Raw genomic sequence first — 23238 nt, 5'->3', positions numbered from 1 at the left:
TCGAGCAGAACAGGCTGGTTTGAAAATCAGTCCTGTCTTGGTGAATTCCGTTATGGGCAAGAAGCCCCAGGATAAGGATGATTTTCCTTACTGGCTTGCCGAGAAATTCGACCAGCTGGAGGCTGTGTTTCCTAATACGACTCCGGGTGAAAAACACCGGATTCTTACGCTTAGTTTACCGAAAGATTTAGCCCCTGAACTTGCTGACTGTGAAACATGGGGTAAGACTTTTGCAGCGGTTTACTCGAGGTGCTATGGCACCCCGTCTGTGTCAAACCTTTCTGCGGTCCTTAAACGTGTTCAGGATGATCACGGACCGGAGTCGGCGGTTGAATTAGGTATGCGCCTGAGCGGCTCGTTTGAGACGGTTTGCGGTCTTATCCTTGCGAATGTCAAGGGGGATGCAGTGAACTTTCAGGTGGCCAATGCTCTGGCGTTAATTCCCGTTGCCGAGAAACCCCGTCAGCTGGCAAGAATTATTGTGGCGGCTTATAAAATGGTTGGCCGCACTTCTAAGGGTTTAAAGGCTTTTTCTGAAAAAGAGAAGAAGCAGCCCCAGGGACAGTCTTCGGAAACGGGTGGACAACCCAAGTCCAAAAAACAAAATTGGCCTAAAAAGCAGAATCAGGGTAAGCAACAACAACAGCAGACACAGGTTTCTAGTCCTACGCCTTCGCAGCCTGCGCAGTCAGATCGAGTTTATGATTTGCGCGATCGCGCGACGATTAAATCGCCTGAGAGATTTCAGGCTTCTGACCAACGCTCTCCTCGTTCCTTTCAGGACTCATCGGCTCCGTCAACCGGTGGTGGAGGGGGCGGCAGGGGCAGGGGTGGCCAGCAAGGACGTGGCCAGCCCCGCACGCGAAGTGAAGGGGATCAGCGGGACGACTCTACGCCAAAGAGACCGCAGTTTGCCAAGAAGAAAGTCGCAGCCTTAACGGCGCATCGATATGCCCCAGATAGTGAGAACGCGGCTTCGGAATCTGACGTGGGCTCTGACCTTGCTGGACAGCGCGGCGGAGATTACCATAGTGAGAGAGGCCCTCCGTCCACTGTTGAAGGTGACAGCGACTGAAACTTTTATTGTGATTGAAACGGCTGATACACATGTTGCTCCCCCTGAAAGACTTTTTGAAATTGTCCTGTTAATTGAAGGTGACATGCAGCGAACTGTAAAAGGGGTATTTTGGGAGAATCTTTCGGATACGTATGACATTTTGCTTTCGGAGGCTGACTGGCCCCCACCTTTTGTTCTCGCAGCTCCGCGAGGGGAGGAGGTGATCCTCCCCAGTTTCGCGCACACTGTATCGAGAGTGGAAGCGCTGCATTTTGCAGAAGAGTGGGCTCTGGCGCTTGCGCCGGCTGTGTACCGAAATCAGTGTGGCTGGGATAAATTGTCCCCTAGCCATGAGATTCCTTTACGGTCACAGCCGCAGCCACAACCCCAGTATCCCATACGACGTGAAGCTAAAGCTTCGGTCGCGGCTATCCTTGAACAATTGGAATATCAAGGTGTAATTGAAACGTGTGTGTCACCAATGAATAATCCCCTTTTTACTGTTAACAAGCCGGACGGCTCATATCGTCTGGTTTTGGATTACCGGCATTTGAACTTGCATTGCCGTAACTGTGCAGTACAGAATACTCACGGCTCTGCCCTAGTAAATAGTCTTGAGCGTAAACGGTTCAAAACCACGCTTGACATTTCCAATGGTTTTTATGCACATAGATTAGATGGTCTAAGTTCCCAATGGACCAGTTTTACGTGCGGCGGCGTACAAAAAATGTTTAAACGACTCCCAATGGGATATAAAAATAGTCCTGGAGTGTTTTCCGCCCGCATAGTCTCTCTTTTGGAGAGTTTCGATCCAGTTGCATGTTCGTATGTGGATGACATTTATCTCACAGACGATGAACTTTGGGTGCATCTGTGTCGAGTAAACAGCATAATTTGTAACTTTGCAGACATGGGTTACAAGTTTAACTTTGCAAAATCACACATTGCGGAGTACACAGTGTTGTTTCTAGGTTATGAACTTAGCCATGAAGGAAAGGGATTGGCTCCTCACTTCCTGGAGAAGTGCGCGTAGTTGCGCTCTCCGACAACGCTGAAAAAATTACAGTCTTTACTGGGTTTTTTTAATTTCGGGAGGACATACATTCCGGAATATGCCCAGCGTATCAAGCCTTTATATGCCTTGGTACAACCATCTTTTTCCAAATCATGCTGGCTGCCTGAGCATTCAGCCATTCTGCAGTCCTTGCAGGCTGATATGCTCGCTTCTGATTACTTACAGACTCGTGATAACCAGACCAACCTGGTGATAAGAATTATCCCTGGGACGGTGGGTTTCACGTACCTGACTTTTAATGAGGGGGATACTGTACCTATTGCTTACAAGTCACACTTGTACACTTCAGCTGAACTGCGTTTTTCCACTGTGGAGAAAGTTTTAACGGCTGTGCAGATGGCAATTCTTAAAGAACGTGCCCTGTCGCAGGGAAAGCGCATGTTGGTGGTTACCCCGTGTCCTGCCTTGGAGGCGGTCACGAAAGCCAGTGTACCGAATTCTAAAGCTTTGCACCCTCGGTGGATTCAGTGGGCTACATCCTTGACATCTCAGGATGTCACGTTTATTTTTGACGCCACTTTACGGTCGCAGGAGTATTTACAGTATGAATTTGTTCATCCTGCTCCTTTAGCAATGCGGCCGTTGGAGGATTTCCATTGTATCATTTACACGGATGGTTCGGCGCAGGTTGCGCATGGCTCTAAACATGCCTACGTTTCCGCTTGCGCCATTGTAGTCGGTGCCATGGTGAACGATGAGTTCAAGTCCAGTGTTGTGCACACGCAAACACTAGGGGACTGCACCGCACAATTAGCAGAGCTTCGTGCTCTTATGCTCGCATTGGAGTACGCTGATCCTAGTGTGACGACTTTAATCGTAAGTGATTCTTACTACTGTGTCCAGTCTTACAATGAGAACTTGTTCTTTTGGATTCAGAATGATTTTCGTGATTCCAAAGGTAGCACAATAAAACATAAAATGATCTGGGTCCGAGTGGCGGAACTTAAAGAGAAACTGCCGCTCGTGTTTGTGATTCATACTCTCGGCCACCAGCGCGTGGGGGTCCACGCTGTTGGTAATTCGCTTGCTGATGAGGCAGCGAAGTCTGCGGCATCGAAATACTTGGTTGCAGCAGTCACGAGGTCCAAAAGCAAAATAGATGATGACATCTTGGCGGATGTTGCTGCCACGGAGAAGGGAGGTAAATATCCTGCGGGGTTCCCTTCGAAGTACACATACCACTTAAGTCCCGATAAGGTTCCTTATGTGAAAATTCCTGAAGTTGGAGAGCGTCTAGTTCCCAACTCGGATCGCAGAGCTTCTCTGATTACAGCGGCTCATGAAGGTGTGGCGTCTACGCATGCGGGCGTCTCAGCCACTGTATCTCAGCTACAACAGAGGTTCTGGTGGCGGGGACTGTACAAACAGACGCGCGATTATGTCCTTATGTGTGACATTTGTCAGCAGATCAAGCCTTCTACTGCTGCGCGTCCGCCTCAGACACAGTTGTATATCTCTAATAAACCACTTGGTTGTGTTTATTTGGATCACTGCGGTCCTTTTACTTCTGATACTGCGTATAAATACATCTTAGTAGCAGTTGACTCATGCACACGCTTTGTATGGGTATGGCCGCATCGAAGCGCTGATTCGCGAACTGTCATTAAGGATTTGCGTGTCTTTGTGGGAATCTTTGCTTGTGGTGCTTTCCATTCGGACCAGGGTCCGGCTTTCGCCTCTAAGGCATATAAGGATGCTATGGTTTTGTTGGGAGTACAGGTGAAGTTTTCGAGTCCCTACAGGCCTGAGGGCAATTCTGTAGTAGAAAGAATGAACCGCGACTTAAAGCAATCTTTGACAGCCCGTGTTATAGGCACTGGTAGAAACTGGCTGGCCCACCTCTATGGCGTGCAGCGTGCGCTTAATAATCTCCCTAGAAGGTCTCTGGGTGGGCGGACCCCATACGAAATGCTCTTTGGTATCAAGATGTACGTACCTGACCTTGATGGTGCAGACTGCCAGGCCCAGGCCGCGGCCTTTGACGTAGATGAACATTGCAATGTTTTACAGGATCTACAAAAGACCAGAGACAGTCTTGCAAAGGAACACTTGCCCTCCACGTCGGATGATGCGTTGCAGATCCCGGTAGTTGGCTGGCTACCCCAAGTTGGAGAACTGGTTCGAGAGAAGATCGATAACAAGAAAGAGTTTGGTCCCTCATATTGTGCACCAGTTCGGGTTCTTGGAGTGAAGGGCACAAGAACAGTCATTTTACCACCACTTCCAGGTCGTAAAGAAAACATATTTATTTCTATTGACAATGTCAAGACACACAGGGTGGCCGATTCTTCATAGCATGACACCGGCTGTATCCTGTCCTTCCATGGTGAGGCACTCTGTGCTGGCTATTACATCTGGTGCAGATCAGGAGGTGTCCCTCGAGATGCCTGCTATGTCCAGTCCTTTATTAAATACTATTCCTGTTACTAACATTGATGAGCTGACCTATGCAGATCCTGCTGACTTATCTACGTCCGATTTACAAGCTCGTTTGGCTAACCAGTCCAGATTCTCTTTTGACTCTGTTTCGGAACTTTCAAAGAAACCATCGACTATTGCAAAATATGCCAAGTTGTTTAAAAAACATTTTCTGATTCCACCTTGGACATACATTTGGCTGATACTATTTTCATTTTATCTTTTTATGTCAATTGGTTTTGTGTTTTATTTTTTTCGCCTGATCGATGGCCATTATGTGAAAGAAAGAACAGGAATTCGGTACCTTAATGGAACATTGGCCCCTCTTTCCTCCTCACATTCAGCACACAGACTAAAGAGAGACTTACATTCAGTAGAGATTACTGCTTGGCCTGTCCTTGATGGGATTGTGTGGGATGCGGTTAGGTTTCAGATACATGGCCCCACAGAAGTTATTAATGTTCCTAATGTGCTTAGAGTAAACATGGGAGATGTGATTAAGCAAAATATTCGTTCTGATGATTGGGATATTCAGGCCGTAGAAACATTGTTCTCTGATTTGAAATATTATGCGGCCTTCGATGCTGAGGATTTGTACTTGGATTCTGTTAATTATGGTGATTTGTTTTGCTATCAACATTATGGGAATCATTTCTTACACAAAACGAGTTCCGTGAGGGTTCCGGTAAACTACACACAGTGGGAACATTGTCCTGCGCCTTTGCAAGGGAGCTCGAGTACATTTCTGGGAAAATACTTATATTTTACAGATTTTAATCAATCAAATCCTGAGTCGTTTTATTTTAAAGTGAAACAGAAATTCATGTCCAAAGTCAGACTTACCGATACAAAATTGCTGTATTCAAAGTCCTTTCTTGACAGGTTAGCTGTAGATGGCTATGAGTTATGGAAGGAAGCTATTGACCTTAAATCGGTTTGGGGTACCAAAGATTGGCAGGTACAAGGCACTGAGGCTTTGCATCGTGCATGTCTCATCCCGAATCACATGTTGTTTTTAAATTCTACTATTTCCCAGACAACATGTTTTGGATTGGCTACATCTAAAAAATAAATGCACCAACCATCCCTGATTTGGAAGAATATTCAGGTTGGAATAATTTCACTACATTATCCATAAGTGAGATGCGAGGCCTATTGCACAATTCCTCCTTTAATATTTCCAGTTTTGATCCAGATGGGTGGCTTTTGTGGCAAAGAAGCTCTGATTCTTGCCAACGTCGTTTTTTGGGTTTGTCTGAAGGTTTTAAACACATCAGGCCGGATCCCCGTTTTGAAACAGATCACACAGTTACTACTTATTCAGTAGGCAAATTGTGTCAGACCTGGTTGCAACATTCCACTTTGGCTGCAGTAAAACTGCATCTGTCACGTTTGAATGAGAATATAGACCTGAATGATTTTACAAAAGGCCCGGCTAGGGGTAGATCTAAACGCTTTATTTATGCTGTTTACAATGAAATTTGGAAATTTTCACAAGTTGAGGCAGCTAAACGCCTGAGGGCTATTGATCAAGCAAATTTGGAAAAAGTGCTTGCAGTGGTCGATAACAGTATTAACATGCTTTCTTCCAGAATTTACACATTGGATAATATTGTTTCTTCTGTTGTTGATATTGTACATGATGAAGTGTCCACGTTATACCATGGTCAGAATCAATTGCGTTCTGTAATGCAGTTTGCCTGGACCCTACAGACACTTAAGGCTGGTCGAGTTCCCTGGACCTCATTGAACGTCTCATCCCTTTTCGCCCCTTTTAATCTGACTGAAAAACAGCGCATGCTTTCAATGCGTGATGCTTCATTTTCTATGTTACATATTGAGAAGCTAGAATCCTTACCTTTCTCTGTTGCTGAAACCACTACTGCCACGTGGCTTACTCATGGATTGATTACATTACCATTTCCCTTATATAAATTTACTAACTGTATGCGGTATATTGCTATAGGACGGTATGAACCACTAGGCAATGCATTCCTACATGAGGCATGGTCCTTACCATACACATACAGATGTCTGAAGGATGGAAAAGAAGTGAATCTTAATGGTGAGGAATGCACACAGTCACCTGACCATTCATTAATATGCAGACACATTCAGTTACACGGTTCTTGTAATCAGGACTGCCCAAATTTAGCATGTGTTTTAAAAGGCACGCCAGTTCCAGCAGTGGTTCCCACATTTACATTATTGGCTAATGGTAGTTATTTGCTTTTAAACAACGAGTTATGTTGTGGGTTATTAATTGGTGTGGCTTATGTGGTGACTGTATCAGAGCGTGTGGTGTGTTGCAAGAATGTTCTATACCCACCCACGCATGGGTCTTCAGATGTCTCCATCTGGCCACGGATTCCAACCTTGGAAGCGAAGTTCAATGGTTTAAGCAGAATAAGGGCCCTTTTGTCTCAAAAACAAGTGACCCTGAGTTCGGCCCGGGAAACTTATGTCCTTCACATAGCTAACACCCGCACAGAGGTGCAGGCGCTTTTAAATACTGATTTGCCGTTTAATTTCTGTGAGCTGGTGCACCAGATTTTTAATGCTTCTTCTACGACTGGGCTCGCACATTTTTTTAAATTGGTAAGCAGTGGCCTCGTGACTACGTTTGAAAAAGTTTTTGGTATCATTCCCACGTTTTTCCACTCTATTTTTTCGAGTTTGTTTGGCGGACTACCTGTGTTGCTGGCTGTAGCCGCTGGCATTTTATTGGTGTTTTTCTTCATAAAACATGGATGCCCATCCTGCACAAGAAGCCGTTCAACGCCTCCTGACACTGTGCCGTAATCGGATGCTCAATTACTATGGAACATTGCCGCTTGCAGCATTAAGCACGGCCTATAGATTGTCATTTTGTTTCACCGACTTCACGTGTGTCCAACCTGTGTTTCACTGCCTGAGCTGCGAGTTCGATTGGGCCATTTATTTGTGCCTATGCTTGAGGACTGCTCCTGACGTCGATTTTGATCAGCTAATGCGTCCCGTGGTGGCTCACGAGCTGATCTGTTCTGGCGAAAGAGTTATGGCCTTGGCAGCGATAAATGGAGTTCTGGGCCAATGGGAGATCTCTGCAGCGGCGGATGCCTTTCTGACACACAGCGATCTGGTGAACCCACCGAGTTGTCCTCTGACGTTACAGGAGGATCCGATGCTGGAGGAGCACGTATGTTCTTTCCCATTGCTGAATTGGATTGCTGAACTATTTTCGGATGATGGCAGTGATTTCATACTGGAGGCTGTTGCAACTTTCTTTGCATATACTTTCCAATCATGACATGCCTGGGAGGAGTGCTGTGTTGTGAAATATGACTTTCCCCTCGCTGAATTGGAGGGATGGACTGTGTTCAGCTGATGGAGAGTTCAATCACGTGATGTCGCTGAGGATAACGTCAATGTGGCACATGACTTTGGATATCGGATAAGTGCCTTGTTTTTTCTCTTACAGACATTTGAATTGATGCGGCCTGGTCCTACATTTCATATTTTTGAGACCAGGCGGATAACTTTTGGTTCGAAAGTTTTGTTTTTATTTTTAGACTTGAGGCCACTGTAGGCATTCATACATATTCATTCATACACATTTTTAGCTTATTTTAGCTCAAGATTATTGAACTTTGCTTTCAATTTTTGTATCTGATTTAGTATTGCCTTTTCCCTTATGTTTGACGGTGCTCGGACCAATGGGGGGGTGTCATATGGATACTTTGTTACATATATTGCGTTAAGTTAGCATGAGTGCATTACATGTTTAAACAGCCTTTTTTCCTTCGGCTTCAGTTTTGCACACGACACATACTTGTTGTTGTCGCTTTCACCCTAGAAGCGGTGAGGTGGTTTATTTGAGAATAATATGTTATTTCTATGCTATCAGCTTTGCTTGGTACAACTGTCTGCACACTGAGAGCTGCACACTCTAAGATTAACCTAACACAAGGTTGCTGGGAGGCCTGATCCTCGCACCACATTAGACATAACACAAATAATGTTGATGCCAACATTTTGGGCTCTACGCGGGTTTAAGATAGAGTTACACGGAATGAACGTAGACACTTGGTGCTGCGCATGAAGAGAGCTGGTAGCTGTTGATGTGATCTGCTCCTACTGACATTGAGAGGTATGGGGCCGCCCTGCTAAAGCCCGAATGAGACCTTCTTAGATATAAAATAATATGCTAGATAGGGTGCGCGAAATATAGGTGTTATAGATTTCTATAGATTTTGCATTATAACATGCTAGCACCTTTTGCTTACTATGGATTAGTGACTATGCTGCTGACTCTGATTTTTATAATCTGCATTTTGGTATTATACAAGATACTGCGTTTGAAAACTTTGCATTGAATAATAAATATTTCAAACTTGCACTTGTGTTCTTTGACTCTCAGTTTTGGTTTGAAATGATTATATAACGAAAGAGTGTTCATGTGTTCCACGATTCCTGAGGTATTCTAAAGATCATGTTCTGGTTTGTCTAAGACATGGATCATTCCATAATGATCCATGAGACACTGTAGCTAGCTAGGTAAGGGGATTTCTGACACTGAGATGAGTTTTGGATCATCCTAACTCACTGAGGTTCTAGATCTCTATGCACAGTTCTGTGGGAGAACGGAAACCCTGCTACAGGTTCTTCGTGCTGGCCGCAGGACAGGGTGGGGATAGGTTAGTATAAGAGGAAGGGGTGGGTTGTTGAGGGGAGGAATATCCTGTCTCTTCTGATACCAAGCACCACCAAAATAGGGAGAGAGTGTTTGAGATTTAGTGGTTAGGACATTCAGGTAATCTGATAGGCCTACCTGTTTTCCTGGTAAGGCAATCGGTGGAGCAAGCAAGGCATCTCTGGACAACGAGGTGGTCCGGGCGACGTTGTTGAAACTGGGAGCGGCAGGTAGGGCCAACTTGCTCAGGCCTGGGATGCTCGACCAGGCCTGGGTTGGTATGCAACGCCCAACGCGGAACGCGTTGGGCAGTGTTGCTGCGGCATGGCGGCTTGCCTGGTAGAGCCAGTACTTGCAAACAAGGCTGGGACAGTACGAGCAGGAGTGTGAGGCACGCTCCAACTGTGAACAAGCTTTGGGGGCAACAGGAAGAGCCTCCAGACTTGCCTTTCCTCAGTAGGGGAGGGAGAGCCTGTTGGTGAGAGGGGGGTAGGGACGGACTGGCTGTAGCGGGCACCGGGCGTTTCCCTGTTGGGCCACCAGAATGGAGCCCGCTTTAGACCCTTGGGGGGCTGTTTTTGTTAGCAGGGGCCGGTTTTGCAGCATAGCTGCAACATCGGTCCCCAGCAACAAAAGCGGCACAAAGCTTTCCGCTAGGCCCCCATAGGCTGGCTGAGGTCTTTGCCAGGGCCTGTTTTGGTTTCTCAGTCTGGCCCTGGAGTGGGGGGCGGGCCCAGTTGTTTAGTAGGTCACGCATATGCGTGCTCCTTCACAAGTTGCAGGCACTGGGAGTGTGCACCCATGGGCCCCAAGGTCTTTCCGCCTAGTTAGTGGCAGGATGTGTATTTGGAGGTGCACATTCGGGAGCTGAGCCTGCTTTTTTAGAAAATGCAGGTGGCCAAGGAGCCTCTGCTGGTAGATGTGCAGGTCTAGGCTCATGCCCAGATGGATCCTCGACAAGGGGTCTGTGGGTGTGGGTGCCTGAGGACCAGGAGCAGGGTGAAGGTAGGGTGGGAGCCTATGCCGTTCATGGGTCCGATGATGTGAGAGTCCCCCAGGTTGGAACAGCCTGGTGGGGGAAGGAGGTGTAAGCATGACGTTTGAAGCAGAGAGACAGTTGGAGATGCCAGCAGGGCGCACTGTGGCCCCTGGATGTTGGCCCGTAACAGCAGGGAGGTCCAACATCCGTTGAGGGCTCACGCTCAAGGAGCCCAGCTGGGGTCTTGTTTGTCTGAACATAGTGTGAAAGTGTAATGTCAGAAAGGAGTGTTGCGGGAGCCTGTATGTGATGTGACAGTGGATGATGATGAGTTGGTCCTTGACTATAAGGACAAGAGTGATGAGTGGGAGGAGGGGGAGGTGCATTATGAGGAAGATGTGCCTGTGGGGAGCCCTGGGAGAAAAGAGAGGACAACCCGTGAAGTTGGTGTTTTGAGGGCGTTAAGTGCAGACAAAGGGAGTGCCTAGTTTAAAGCTCACAGCAGCTGTGGACGGTGGATGGGCAGAGCTGTGTCAATAGGTAAAGGCAATTAGTGGGCTGCATGGGACACTGAGGACTCTAGAGGAGGGGTGGGTCTTGCAGGTCCATGGGTATTGGGGATGGAGTGGTGGACACTTCACGGGCCCCCCTCACGGGCTCAGCAGTGGCCCGTATGCACAAACACCGGGGCAGTGGTAAGCAGGTAGTAGGTTCAGGGGTCCAAACAGACGGTACGGTTAAGCATGGGGGGAGGACAGTAACAATGGAACCTAGGAGGACAAACATACAAAGAGACTAGCTTACATGGGGTTAGCGATGTCTTTGGGTTCCCATTTGCCAGAGAAAACCAAGAATAAAATTTGGAAGCATGAATATGTTGATGTCCTCAAGCTCCTCCACGGGGAAATTCAGGCGAAGGATGGGTCCAAAGAGGAGGAGTGGGAGCTGACTCAGAGGCCCAGGGTTCCCATAAATTTGGAGAACTGGACCTCTGCATTTTTGATTTACACTAGCAATATGCTGTGAACATAATTTAGTGCACAGCTGAAGTAGAAGAACATTATTTGCATAGCACAGATGTATTTTGGGGTTAGGGTCAGCCTCAACCCGGATAAGCCATGGTGAGAGGTAGATTCGGAGTTGTGGATGCCATGGATGTCGTCCACTCAATCCTCAGCTTCCACACATATGACCAGCAGCCTGGCCATGACCTGCAGGTCCTTTCAGACCCATCCTGCTCCACAGTGAGCGGTATATGTGCAGAAGCCAACAGGACCCACCACTGGGGCGAGTTGGAACTTTAACAAGGGTTTTTGTTCCCGGCATTCTGTAAATTTATGAGTGAATGTTCCAAGTGAGGAGTATGCCCCCCTATCACACAGTGTTTTAAGCTCACCAGGCCTGCAAAATATTGAAATTCCTGTAGTGGTCGAACCCAATCTGGACCTAATGGCCTCTACCCCAATTAGGTGGAGGCCTTGGTACCTTGGTTCTCTGTTTACCCTGACAGGGGGGCGGCTCTGTGTTTGGAATGGGGATTTGGGGATCAGGTTTCAGGTGGGGTATCAGGGTCTCAGGGAGCATATGTGGGCAGACAACTCAGGGTTAGCCAAAGAACTCCCTCAGGTGGGAGATGTGAAACTGAACAAAGACGTAGCTGAGGGCAGAGTAGCAGGTCCATTTTTTGAGTGGCCCCCACCAGACTTGTTTATCTCTCACCTGTGGGTGGTGCCCAAAAAGAGGTGGGGGAATGTAGGATAATTCCCCATTTATCCTGACCCGATGGTGGGTCTGTCAACAATGTCATTGCTGAGGAGGATACCAAAGTGCTGTATGCTTCTGTGGATGATGCTATTCACGGGTACAGATATGTGGGCAGGCGGTGGAAATAGCTAAGTGTAATGTCAAATCTGCCTTTCGGTACTGCCCATGGGTTGTGCCATTTCTAGTGCCCTGTCTGAACTTTTCAGCACCTTTTTTGCACTGGGTTTTCAGCAAGAGCAGTGAACACCAGGTAGTGTTTCACTACCAGGACGATTTTCAGTCTGTTGAGATGCAAGCCTCTGGGACCAGTGTCCGGGAGTTGTAGCAAAGTGGTGGAGATTCAGGGATTTCTGACACGTGATTGTGGAGAAGAAGATTGAATTGAAAGAGGTACAGAAGCTGCTCGGTTTCCTGAACTTTGCCTGCTGGGTGGTGAGAGCGGGTGGGACTTTTTGCAGGCGTCTCTGCATGGCCATGTCGGGCAGTTCTACCTCACCACCAGATGCCGATTTCATTGGCAGTAAGTGCTGATCTGTGTGTTTGGCAGACACCCCTGGATGAGTTCAACGGTGCGTCCTTGGATTTCTTGGAAGTGAATACTGTATGGCAGGTTCAAATATTCTCTCATGTGGCTGGGGCCCTGGGTTTTGGTCTGTTCTGGGATGGGAGATGGCGTGTGGAAGGTTCTACCAAAACATTGGGGGAATCAGCACAGTACTTTTTCATGCGGACAATATGACTGTGATGGATTTGGTTAACCCACAGCGAGTGAGGGATTTGAGGGTGTTGAGGCTGTTGAGGTGGTTCAAACTGGTGTGCTTGTAGCTCAATGGGGTGTTCAGGGTGAAGCATGTGCCGGATGCCAGCAATGATGTAGCTTATTCCTTGTCTCATTTGCAGTGGCAACATTTCTGCCAGCTGGTGCCAGGAGCAACGGAGTTTAAGATGCATTTACCGGCAGATACCTGGGCCTGAGGGAGTGTGAGTGGCAGAGTCCACCAGGTGGAGTTACAAACTGGCATGGAGTGAATTTTGGGAATTGCCTCAATTGTCTTCTAAGAGGACACAGCTAGAGTGACATGACACTGAGCAGGAAGTGTTGTTTTGTTTTGTTTTGATTTTGTATTGACAAGAGTCTGTAGCCCTCAACTATTGCTAGCAAGTTGGCTTGAATCTATTTCTATGGCAAGCTGTATTCTGGTTGGTATAGAGACAAAATATCGACTCCAAAATATCGACTGGACATAATATCGAGTTTTAAATATAGACTGGACAAAATATCGACTGGACATAATATCGACTACAAAAATATTGTTTTTCAGGTAAGTGAAGTAATATCGACTGTATAAAATATAGATAGCAAAAATATCGATTTTTTAATAATATATAATATTTTATAGTGTATTTTTATGTAATAATATGTGTGAATAGTGTGTATTAATGTTATTAAATATTTTATTACATGAATTTTGTTTTGATAATAATTGCGTAATGTAATTCTGTAGCGGGTTGTGGGTTTATAGGGGAATAGGGTGGGAAGTAATTTAATAATAATTAATTAATTAATATATGTTTGTTAATATTTTTAATTAATAATTAATTGATAATTAATTAATATTAATTAGTTAATTAATTAATATAATTTTGTATTAGTAAATAATTGTTAATTAATTAATTGTAATTAGTTAATTACATTAATTAGAGTACATTTTTTATATATATAATTTTGTGTTATTTTTAAGTAATTAATTTTGATAAAATAATATTAATTATTACAATAATTACACCTAATGTTCTAATATATTTACTTTATTGTTATTGTTAATTAATAATTAATTAGTAATTAAATAATATTGATACATTTTGGGTAAAGGAGCATTTTTAGGGTTCAGGGTCAGTTTTCAGTTCATGGGTAAAGGGGTATTTTTAGGGTTCAGGGTCAGTTTTCAGGTCATGGGTAAAGGGGTATTTTTAGGGTTCAGGGTCAGTTTTCAGTTCATGGGTAAAGGGGTATTTTTAGGGTTCAGGGTAAGTTTTCAGGTCATGGGTAAAGGGGTATTTTTAGGGTTCAGGGTCAGTTTTCAGGTCATGGGTAAAGGGGTATTTTTAGGGTTCAGGGTCAGTTTTCAGGTCATGGGTAAAGGGGTATTTTTAGGGTTCAGGGTCAGTTTTCAGGTCATGGGTAAAGGGGTATTTTTAGGGTTCAGGGTCAGTTTTCAGTTCATGGGTAAAGGGGTATTTTTAGGGTTCAGGGTCAGTTTTCAGGTCATGGGTAAAGGGGTATTTTTAGGGTTCAGGGTCAGTTTTCAGGTCATGGGTAAAGGGGTATTTTTAGGGTTCAGGGTCAGTTTTGGGTTTTTGGGTAAAGGGGTATTTTTAGGGTTCAGGGTCAGTTTTGGGTTTTTGGGTAAAGGGGTATTTTTAGGGTTCAGGGTCAACAAATAAGATTTTAAAAAATTATTTTTATTATTTTCATTTATTATTTTATTATTATAATTTAATTTAAGTCGTTTTAAGTATATTTTAGTAATTAAAATTTAATATTAATTTAATTTAACACTGTTTTTAATAAAGTCGATATTTTTTACATCTATATTTTTGTTAACGATATTTTGTACTCGATATTTTTGTACTTACCTGTTTGTAGATACAAACTCGATATTTTGACTGTCGATATTTTGTCCACGATATTTTGGCAAGTCGATATTTTGTCAGTCGATATTATTTCAGTGATCCATTCTGGTTTTGACCCTGCTAAGGATGGGATTCTGACCTGGGTTCTGAAGGGATGTGGGAGGGAGAGGGGTAGGAGGAGAGTGGCGTTGCGGAAGGCTATTACAGTTGAGCTGTATAGGATGTGTTGGCTGTGTTGCTTATTTGTTGGTATAATCAGCGTGAGGTGTCGGTCTTTCAGCTATGATTGATCTGGATGTTTTTTATGGGCCTTAGGGTTTTGAAATATTGGGTACTGCTCGCTGAAGGGGAGTGTTGTATGAAGATGTTCACTTGGAGCAGGGGAGGTTAGGTATATGGCTGAGGCATTCCAAGACAGATCAGGGAGGCTGATGGAGATGGGTTTGGCTGTGTGAGGGTGGCCACAATGAGGTGTGCCCTGTACAGGAATGGTGTGATTTCCAGTTGTTACCTAACAGGTGTCTATCAGGTGTTTTTTGCTATGCTGATGGCAATAGAGTCACTGTCTTCTAGTTGTTGACAGTGTTGCCTGTGGCCTTGCACTGGCTTGATAGAGATCTGACCATTTTTTTGTAGGCATTCCTACCAGATTGTGGCGTTGACTAATGCAGCTCGCTTGGGATGGTCCTGGGATTGGATAAGTCAAATTGGCAGGTAAAGGTTGAGGTACTATGAACTCTATGTAAGAATTAGTGGGGAATTTCTACCCGGGGCAGTGGGATGTAGGAAGAGGTTTTCTGAGCTAAATGTTGCTTTTTTTGCCATAGTATGCGTGAGTGGTCCAGGGACCAAGACGGTTACCTGGATTCTTGGACATTCCTTTGAGCACTGGGCAGAGAAGTATGCGGGCCAACAAGTTTATGGACAAAACCTTGGCAGGCAGAGCAGCCACATGAGGTGCTTAGGTGGGGTAAAGAGGGAATGCGTTGGGGTACCTTGTTACATTGGCTGACAGAGTTGGTTCCACAGAGGGGCTACCTGGATATGCTTCTGATTCATCTAGGGGAAAATTACTTGGGTCAAGTGCCACGACTGTCCTTACTCCAACACATGCAGAGGGATTTGGAGGCATTCAAAAGGAACTGTTCAGGAACATGTGTGGTCTGGACTGATCTAGTGCCATGCAGGAATGGAAGGCACCCTGGAAACATGCAGCAATAGATAAGGCCCGGAGGAAGTTCAACAGGGTGATGAGGGTTTTCTGCCAGGCTCATTACATTAAGGGAATTGCACATAGTGGGCTCAAGAAGAAGGGGTGGGTGTGTTCAGACATGAGGGGGTGTACCTTTCGCACTTAGGAAATGCTTATTACATGATGGGAATGAGCGATGTGGTGAGTGCCTTATGAAATTAGTTGATTTAGTGCCACAGATCATACTGCTGAGAGGCGAAAGGTACATGTGTTTCTGGTGGGGCAGAAAACTGCTCTATAAGGTTCTCCTACTTGGTAGTGTTTTGGGGGGTGGTGAGTCATATGTAGGCATATTCATCTCATGGGGGGAGAACGGGAGCACAGGTGACTGATGGTGGTGTGTGGGATGAGATGACCAAGGGAAGGGTCTTCAAGGGAGAATGTTTGTAGGGCAAGTGAAGGAGTGACTGGGTATATGGAACAAGGTCAGTGAGTAGAAAGGGGAAAAATGAAGCAAGGGACATGGGGTATTCAGGTAATTGAAAGTTGGTGAGTTTGAATGGTGCGGGCAGAATGGAACTGTCCTGTTATATGTCAAAAAGCAAAATGTTGTGATAGTGTTAATGCTAATAAAGTTTAATAGAATGTCAGCAACCCTGTCCTAATAAATGGCATTTTATGCTAATACAACAATGTGGAGTATAGTTGTTGCACAATGTCGGCCTCTGGGGAAAGTGAAGGTCGCAGGCGAGCCTTCCTCCAGGGTGCTTCTTGCTGGCCACAAAACAGGGTGGGGATAGGCTAGTATAGGGGGAAGGGGTGGGTTGTTGAGGGTGCTATATAGGCATCAAGGGAGGCGTATCCAGACTCTTCTGACACCAAGCACCACCAGAATTAGGGGAGAGGTTTTGATGTCCACCCACCCACACTACAGGTTGTATGAGGCTGTTGGTAGTGGTTGATTCCCAGCATTGCCAGTTTAGGGCTGGTTGCAGGGTGTCAGCAGTATTTTGGGGAGAGGGAGTGATTCACATGCAGCCATATCCGTCCCTCGGGGGAAGGAAGGGAGCACAGGTGACTGATGGCAGTGCAAAGGATGCAACGACCAAGGGAAGGGTCTTCAAGGGAGGATGTCTGTAGAGCAAGTGAAGGAGTAACTGGATATATGAAACTAGGTCAGTGAGTAAAATGAGAAAGAATGAGGAAAAGGACATGGACAATCTGGGGAATTGAACACGGGTGACTGTGAATAGTGTGGGGAGAATGCAAGTGTCCAGGTATATTTTAAGATGTATAAATTAATGTTGTGAAATTGTTCATGTTAATAAAGTTTAATAGGATGTTGGCAGCCTTGTCCTAATAAATGGCCTTTTACCCTAATACAACACCATACAGTTTTTATATGATCTCACATAACCTCAATCATTTTGGGTTACGCTTGTCTCGAAATCGAGTTATTACATCTTGTCACACATATACCTGTCCTTCATGGCAAAAAAGAGCACTCGTGTACCTGAACAACGCGAATAACTAGAATGGTAGTGACTACTGCTTGTTACAATTGTATGTTTCGCTCTATTTTTTTTAGTTTACAATGCACCCTCATATCGAAAGTGGATGCTCTAAAATATAGAACCAAATTTCAGTTTTTGTATTTTTTGTAATTACACATAATTTAATGTATTTTTCCAAAAATGTCATGTTGTTAGGTAAATACATAACTTGCACACTTCACACACCAATAATTTAGAGACACCAATCGTAAAAAATCAAAAATGAGGTATCACAACTTCATCACAAGAAAAGCGATCCCTGTTTGCTTCAGAGAAACTTGATGCAAACTCTGCATCACTAATGCCCTAACTAAATAAATAAATAAATAAATGCTTATTTATTGATTATTTAAAATCTTTACCAAAAATGAATACACAATATGACATTTCAATTATAGTAATACAGTAAAAGGCAATAGTTTCATAATGTTAAAAATTTAGAAATATAAACAGTATAATAGTTAATGTTTTAAAAATTCCAGTTTCTTTCATGCACTTGTTAAGAATTTTGAGAAGGCAGAGTTAATATGTATATCTTCCAGCAAAGACACTGGATTAGTGCTTGTCTACATGTCCTTATTGATCTTTTATTAAAGTGCCTTTTTTAAAGTGTTAATCTTTCATTTTTTAGTACTGGACAGAGGCACAATAGATGTATGATATGTTCCTCTCCTGTATTACACAGCCGACATGATATATTATTTTCAAACTTTTTCCATGGCAGTGCCTGAGATTCTCCGGGCAGGATTCCGAACCGGGCTTTCATGAATATATTTTTATATTTCCAAGTCCAAGCTGTATTCAAATATTGTTGCGGACTCTTTTTTTTTTGTAACTGTTTATTACAGACCAAGCATGTTTCCTTTTAACCAGGGACTCTTTGTCACTTATCACAGATAAAATATCAGTTGTCTTATTTACAATTTTTTAAAAAGATTCCTGAGGAATAGTGGCCATCCAAATCTCCTTAAGCCCAAATTCGTCCAAAGCCTTCTCGAGATACTTCCAAACAGATAATTTATTATTGCCCTCTACTTCTTTCCATAAGAGCTCTTAGATTAAAGTGTCCTTGTCATGTTTTACCATATACCATACTTTAATTGAGTTACCCATCCGAGCATGTAGTTGGTTGTTCAAGCCAAATTCTAGTCTAATTTGGGACTGTGAGGCATTTTTAGGTAAACAGTAAAGGGATCGAAAAGTTTTTGAGATTTCTTTGTTTAATGTAATTGCGTCCTTTCCGTTCAATGCTTCACTGCCATAGGTTAGGGAAGGTAATAATTTTGCAGATATGACTTTGAGTAGTGGCTGGTAGGTTAAGTTGCTGGTGGATTTTTTTATCATACCAAATGCACCTGTTAGGGAGTTCGCCTTCCGGGCAATGTCCAATTTCTGGGGTTTAAAGCTACCGTTGTCATCAAAAACCAGTCCTAGGTATCTATAGGTTTTAGTTTGCTCCAGTTCTTCCTTACCTAAGAGCCATTTCATATTGTATTTCTTTCTTGGATTTTTTGAGACAACCATAACTTTAGATTTGGATTCATTTATTACCATGTTATTTTTTATTGCGTACTCCTGTATATGTGTAATTAGCCTTTGCAAGCCTACCTTTGTTCTGCTTAAAAGAATAACATCATCTGCACATAGCAAATTTGATATGTGCTTATCTGCAAGTTTCCGTGGATGGACATTTATCTTGTTCAATGCTTCGGATAGATCAGTTAAAAACAGATTAAATAATAAAGGTGCCAATACGCAACCTTTCTTCACACCGCCAAGAGTTGGGTTTTCCTCAGTTAATGATCTGCCGTTCCCAATACAAACTTTGGCCCAGGTTTTTGTATACAGGAGACTGATAAGATATATTAAAGGCAGAGGAATCCCTTGTGCGTGTAACTTTTTCCATAAAAGATCTCTGTTGACACAGTCAAAAGCTGATTTAAAATCAACGAAACATAGAAACAGTGATTTTCCCTTTAAGATAGCCTTTTCCATTAAAATAGATAGTGCCAGGATATTGGAGGATGTACCAAGTCCTTTAACGAAGCCGGTTTGGTTTGGCAGAAGAATGATATTCTTTTTCACCAAGTCGGATAAGATTGTTATGCCCTAACTACAAAAGGCCATAAATCAAGGATGCTAATTGCACGTCTGCTAATTAATCATCACTACCTCAGTGTGCTGTAATTAGTGAGGGCACAACTTTTCTCGCATTCTGAACCACACTTCTATATTGGAGATTTGAGTGACTTTTGAAAGATTTCAGACTGTCTGAGGAGTTTATATCTGAAATGGGATAAACATCTCCATGGGAAGCAGGCCCTGAAAGTGAAAAAAACATATGTGGAAAACATTCAAAGCAACACAAGCCGTTTCTTTCATATAAAACAGTGAAAGCCCATTCAATTCAGGCTCAAAAATGTTTAAGTGATAATTTCAATTAATTTTCATCTTCTGGGAATTGATGTCCTGTCCTTTCTTATTTATCCATTTGGTATTTGCCTGTGGCAAATAGACACCCACTTTTCTTTGTGCCAGTGTCATATTGAATGTGTACAGTCACTAAGAATAGCTGCTGCATCTGAAAAATTCTTTCACTAAGGGGCATATTTATAAGTGTTTTGCGTAATGCTTGCATAATAAAACATGTTAACTACTTGCCTTAAAGCCACAAGTAATAATATTGAAGCCACGTAAAGCCGCTGTGCATGGCTTTGACTGGCGCTACAAATAAAAAGTAATGCAATGCAGAGCAAATCGCTTTGTTACCTTACTCTGCGCAAGGTAAGCATTCCATGGGCGATGCAGTGGGTGTTACCAAGGAACTCCCGTGGTTTTCGACGCATTCCCATATTTATAAGGACCTGCAAACATGAGAATGCGTCAAAATCTTATGCCTCCCTAGGTGAGGCATAACATGGAGAAATATCTTTATTTCTCTTTGCTTTTTCCTATTTATATGTGTGCTGCATTCTGTAGCTTGCTGTGCTGCCCTGCGGCACTATTCCAGTAAATATCTCTCTTAATGTTGGTAGCCCTGAGACACTGCAGTGTGCTGATTGGTGACTCTCCCTACTAGATGAAGCTCAAATAGTGATTTAGCCCACCTTTGACTTGGACACTCGCCATTTTCTGATCAATGCATGCCTGCATCATCAGGTTTTATAGTCTAAAGGAATTGTCGTCTTATTTCCACATCACAATCAATAGCTTTACATTGCAATTCCAATAATAATGTCATACTATTCTCACTCTCCTTAGACTACATTAAACAGCATTAAATATGATGAATGAGTGTGGTATTCAGGTGGCTGTACGTCGGGAAACTATTGCAATTCAATATGAACAACCGAAGGATTTATTGCACTTTTAATGGTGCCCTCTATATTTAATTGTTTCTAGGCTTGTATTTAATACTTTAAAAGAGACGGAAGGCTTAACAATGCTAGTCAAACAACTTTCAAAGTCTGGAAAGCTATTAAAAAGTAAAGGGAAAATAAAAAATAAATTACCTGCGAGCAGATAGATGAAAGTAAGAGCTTTGATCCTTAGAGGATTAGACGGAGGTGGTTCCACTTTACTATTAAACGCACTGCTAACAATGTGCAATTATGAAATGGAGTCAAAACTAAAAAAATGTTAACGTTTGAGAGTATTTTTTTAGCAATTTCCAAGATGATGTAATTCAGTAGTTCAAATGATGATGGTATGGTAAGTGCATTCATGCTTAGAAACCTGGCATCTAATTGAAGATGGTGTTGCACGCTTGTGAGACCTCTTAGGAGCAGGAGCCAATTTGCTATCAGGACATTTTTACCTTTAGTTTTATTGCTTGAATGAGAATCTCTTGTCAAATCAGGTAATTAATATTAAAGTTTCAATGATAAAGATTGGTAATATCCTTTAGTAGGATCAACTCAATCTTTACATGTATTACACTTTAAGTGGGTCTATTTACGCTCGTGAATGTGTGTGTGTGTGTGTGTGGGCACGGTTCACATGAAAAAAATATCAGTGCCAATAAAACTGAACAAACCAGCCACAGGCTGCAGGGTACCTCAACTAATATGGAAAGATGGTTAGGCCAAGGCAGCCTATGTTGCTCTGAAGGTAGTACCTAGTCTGTAGCCTATCTGGTAAATGGCGGAGTGGCCTAATGGTCAGTCCAACCTTACGTGCAGGTAAGCAATAAGGTAGCTTGAATAATGAGGCAGGACATGGAGGTGAAACTTGGTGAATCTACTGTAATTGTATTTCCCTGCCTGCCTCAAGAGTTCAATATGCACAAAATTCAATATGTACCCGACTCCACCAGGCCATCCTACTGCGCCAATGTATCTGTGTGCCAGGGGTGTGTTGGACAGCAATGGATGCACCACCTTCCTACTCTGCATTAACAATGTGCCATGTGAAGAAAGCAATGCTACATTTCTTCATATGGTCGTCTCTCAGTGTCATAGGGGAATTGGATCACCATTGCAAGAAACTGGGATTTTAGTTAAGAGAGGAGACTGTCCACCTTAAGTAACAAGCACAATCCTTGTCAGAGAGAACCACCATAGTCTCTAAATGAACCTGAGTTCCACGGGGCGTGGCTTCGCACGCAGCAAGGCTGGCTGTGCCCTAGCGGAGCTCCGGCAAGACCCTCCACTCTGGGGGTAAATTATCCGACAATATCTCCGTCTGGCCGGCCACAAATTGGGGCGCATCATTATAAGGCTAAGCTTCGGACCAAGTCTTGGGGTCCCACACGCCCCGGAACCGCACTGGCCCTTAGGAGCCCGCCTGAGCCGCACAGGAGACCGCGAAGTCGGCGAGCCCTGCCAGGCAAGCTTCGGACCAAGTCTTGGGGTCCCACACGCCCCGGAACCGCACTGGCCCTTAGGAGCCCGCCTGAGCCGCACAGGAGACCGCGAAGTCGGCGAGCCCTGCCAGGCAAGCCCGGGGTCAGGACCGGAAGTGCGGGCCGTGCTGGCCGAGCACACCCGACGGCTGGGCAGAGGCGCGGAGGTGCACTACACTGCGGCCGCTCCCCAACGGAGGCTGGAAAGCGAGGGTGACCCTGCCGAGACCACCCCGGCGACGAGAGTCCAGAACTGCAGCAGCGGACTGGAGCCGACGTCCGAGCCGCTGCGGGAGCATCGAATGCACAGAGGAGCCCCTCCCCCCTTGGCCTGTGACTGCGATGCCGACCGGAGTGAGGGTGAGTGGACCCCGGCATCGGCAGAGGGGGTCTGGCCTTGAAGTACTAGGCACCTGCTCGGGACCTTCAGAGCCGACCCAAGCGGGGTCCCCAGGGAGCCCGTGAGCTCCTGAGTTGGGGATAGGACCCCCAGCGCTACCCGCACTGGACCTGAGAGGTGCGCAGGAAAAGCGTGGGCCGCCACTGAGAGACCCCCCCCTCCCCCGCCGGCCCAGAGCGAGGGCCCCCTCCTTGCACAGGGGCACTGGCAGGCCCCGGTGGCCGTGGACCTCGACACCCGACCCAAGGGCTGAGCAGACAGGGCGCCCCTACACTGAGTGCCCAGGGGGACCAGCGCCATGTTCCGCGCCACCAGGCGGATGTTGTGACCGCCGGAGAACACCGGAATCGACCCGGGCTGGGGGCCGCCCACCACCGGAGCACGCAATAGCTGCCATCATCAACCGCTTAGCCGGACAGAGCACCGTCTGGCCGCACCAACCACCACTGCAGCGGCGCATTGGAAGGAGTCCAAAACGCAACCTGCCCTGCCGCCCACGCTACTGACCCGCTGGGGGTTTACGAAACGTGTGGATGCCCACAGGCGCTGTCTCCCTCTAGGTCGTAGTTTTGCCAGTTGCATGACGCAGTGGCGGGACAGCACAAACCCCACGACACAAGACCTCAGAGGCCAAGTTACGCAGTGTTTCAG

The sequence above is a fragment of the Lissotriton vulgaris genome, chromosome 3_1 (genome assembly GCF_964263255.1).
Source record: "Lissotriton vulgaris chromosome 3_1, aLisVul1.2, whole genome shotgun sequence".
Lineage (NCBI taxonomy): Eukaryota > Metazoa > Chordata > Amphibia > Caudata > Salamandridae > Lissotriton > Lissotriton vulgaris.
The sequence above is the reverse complement of the archived record's forward strand: the minus strand, read 5'-3'. Positions refer to the sequence as shown.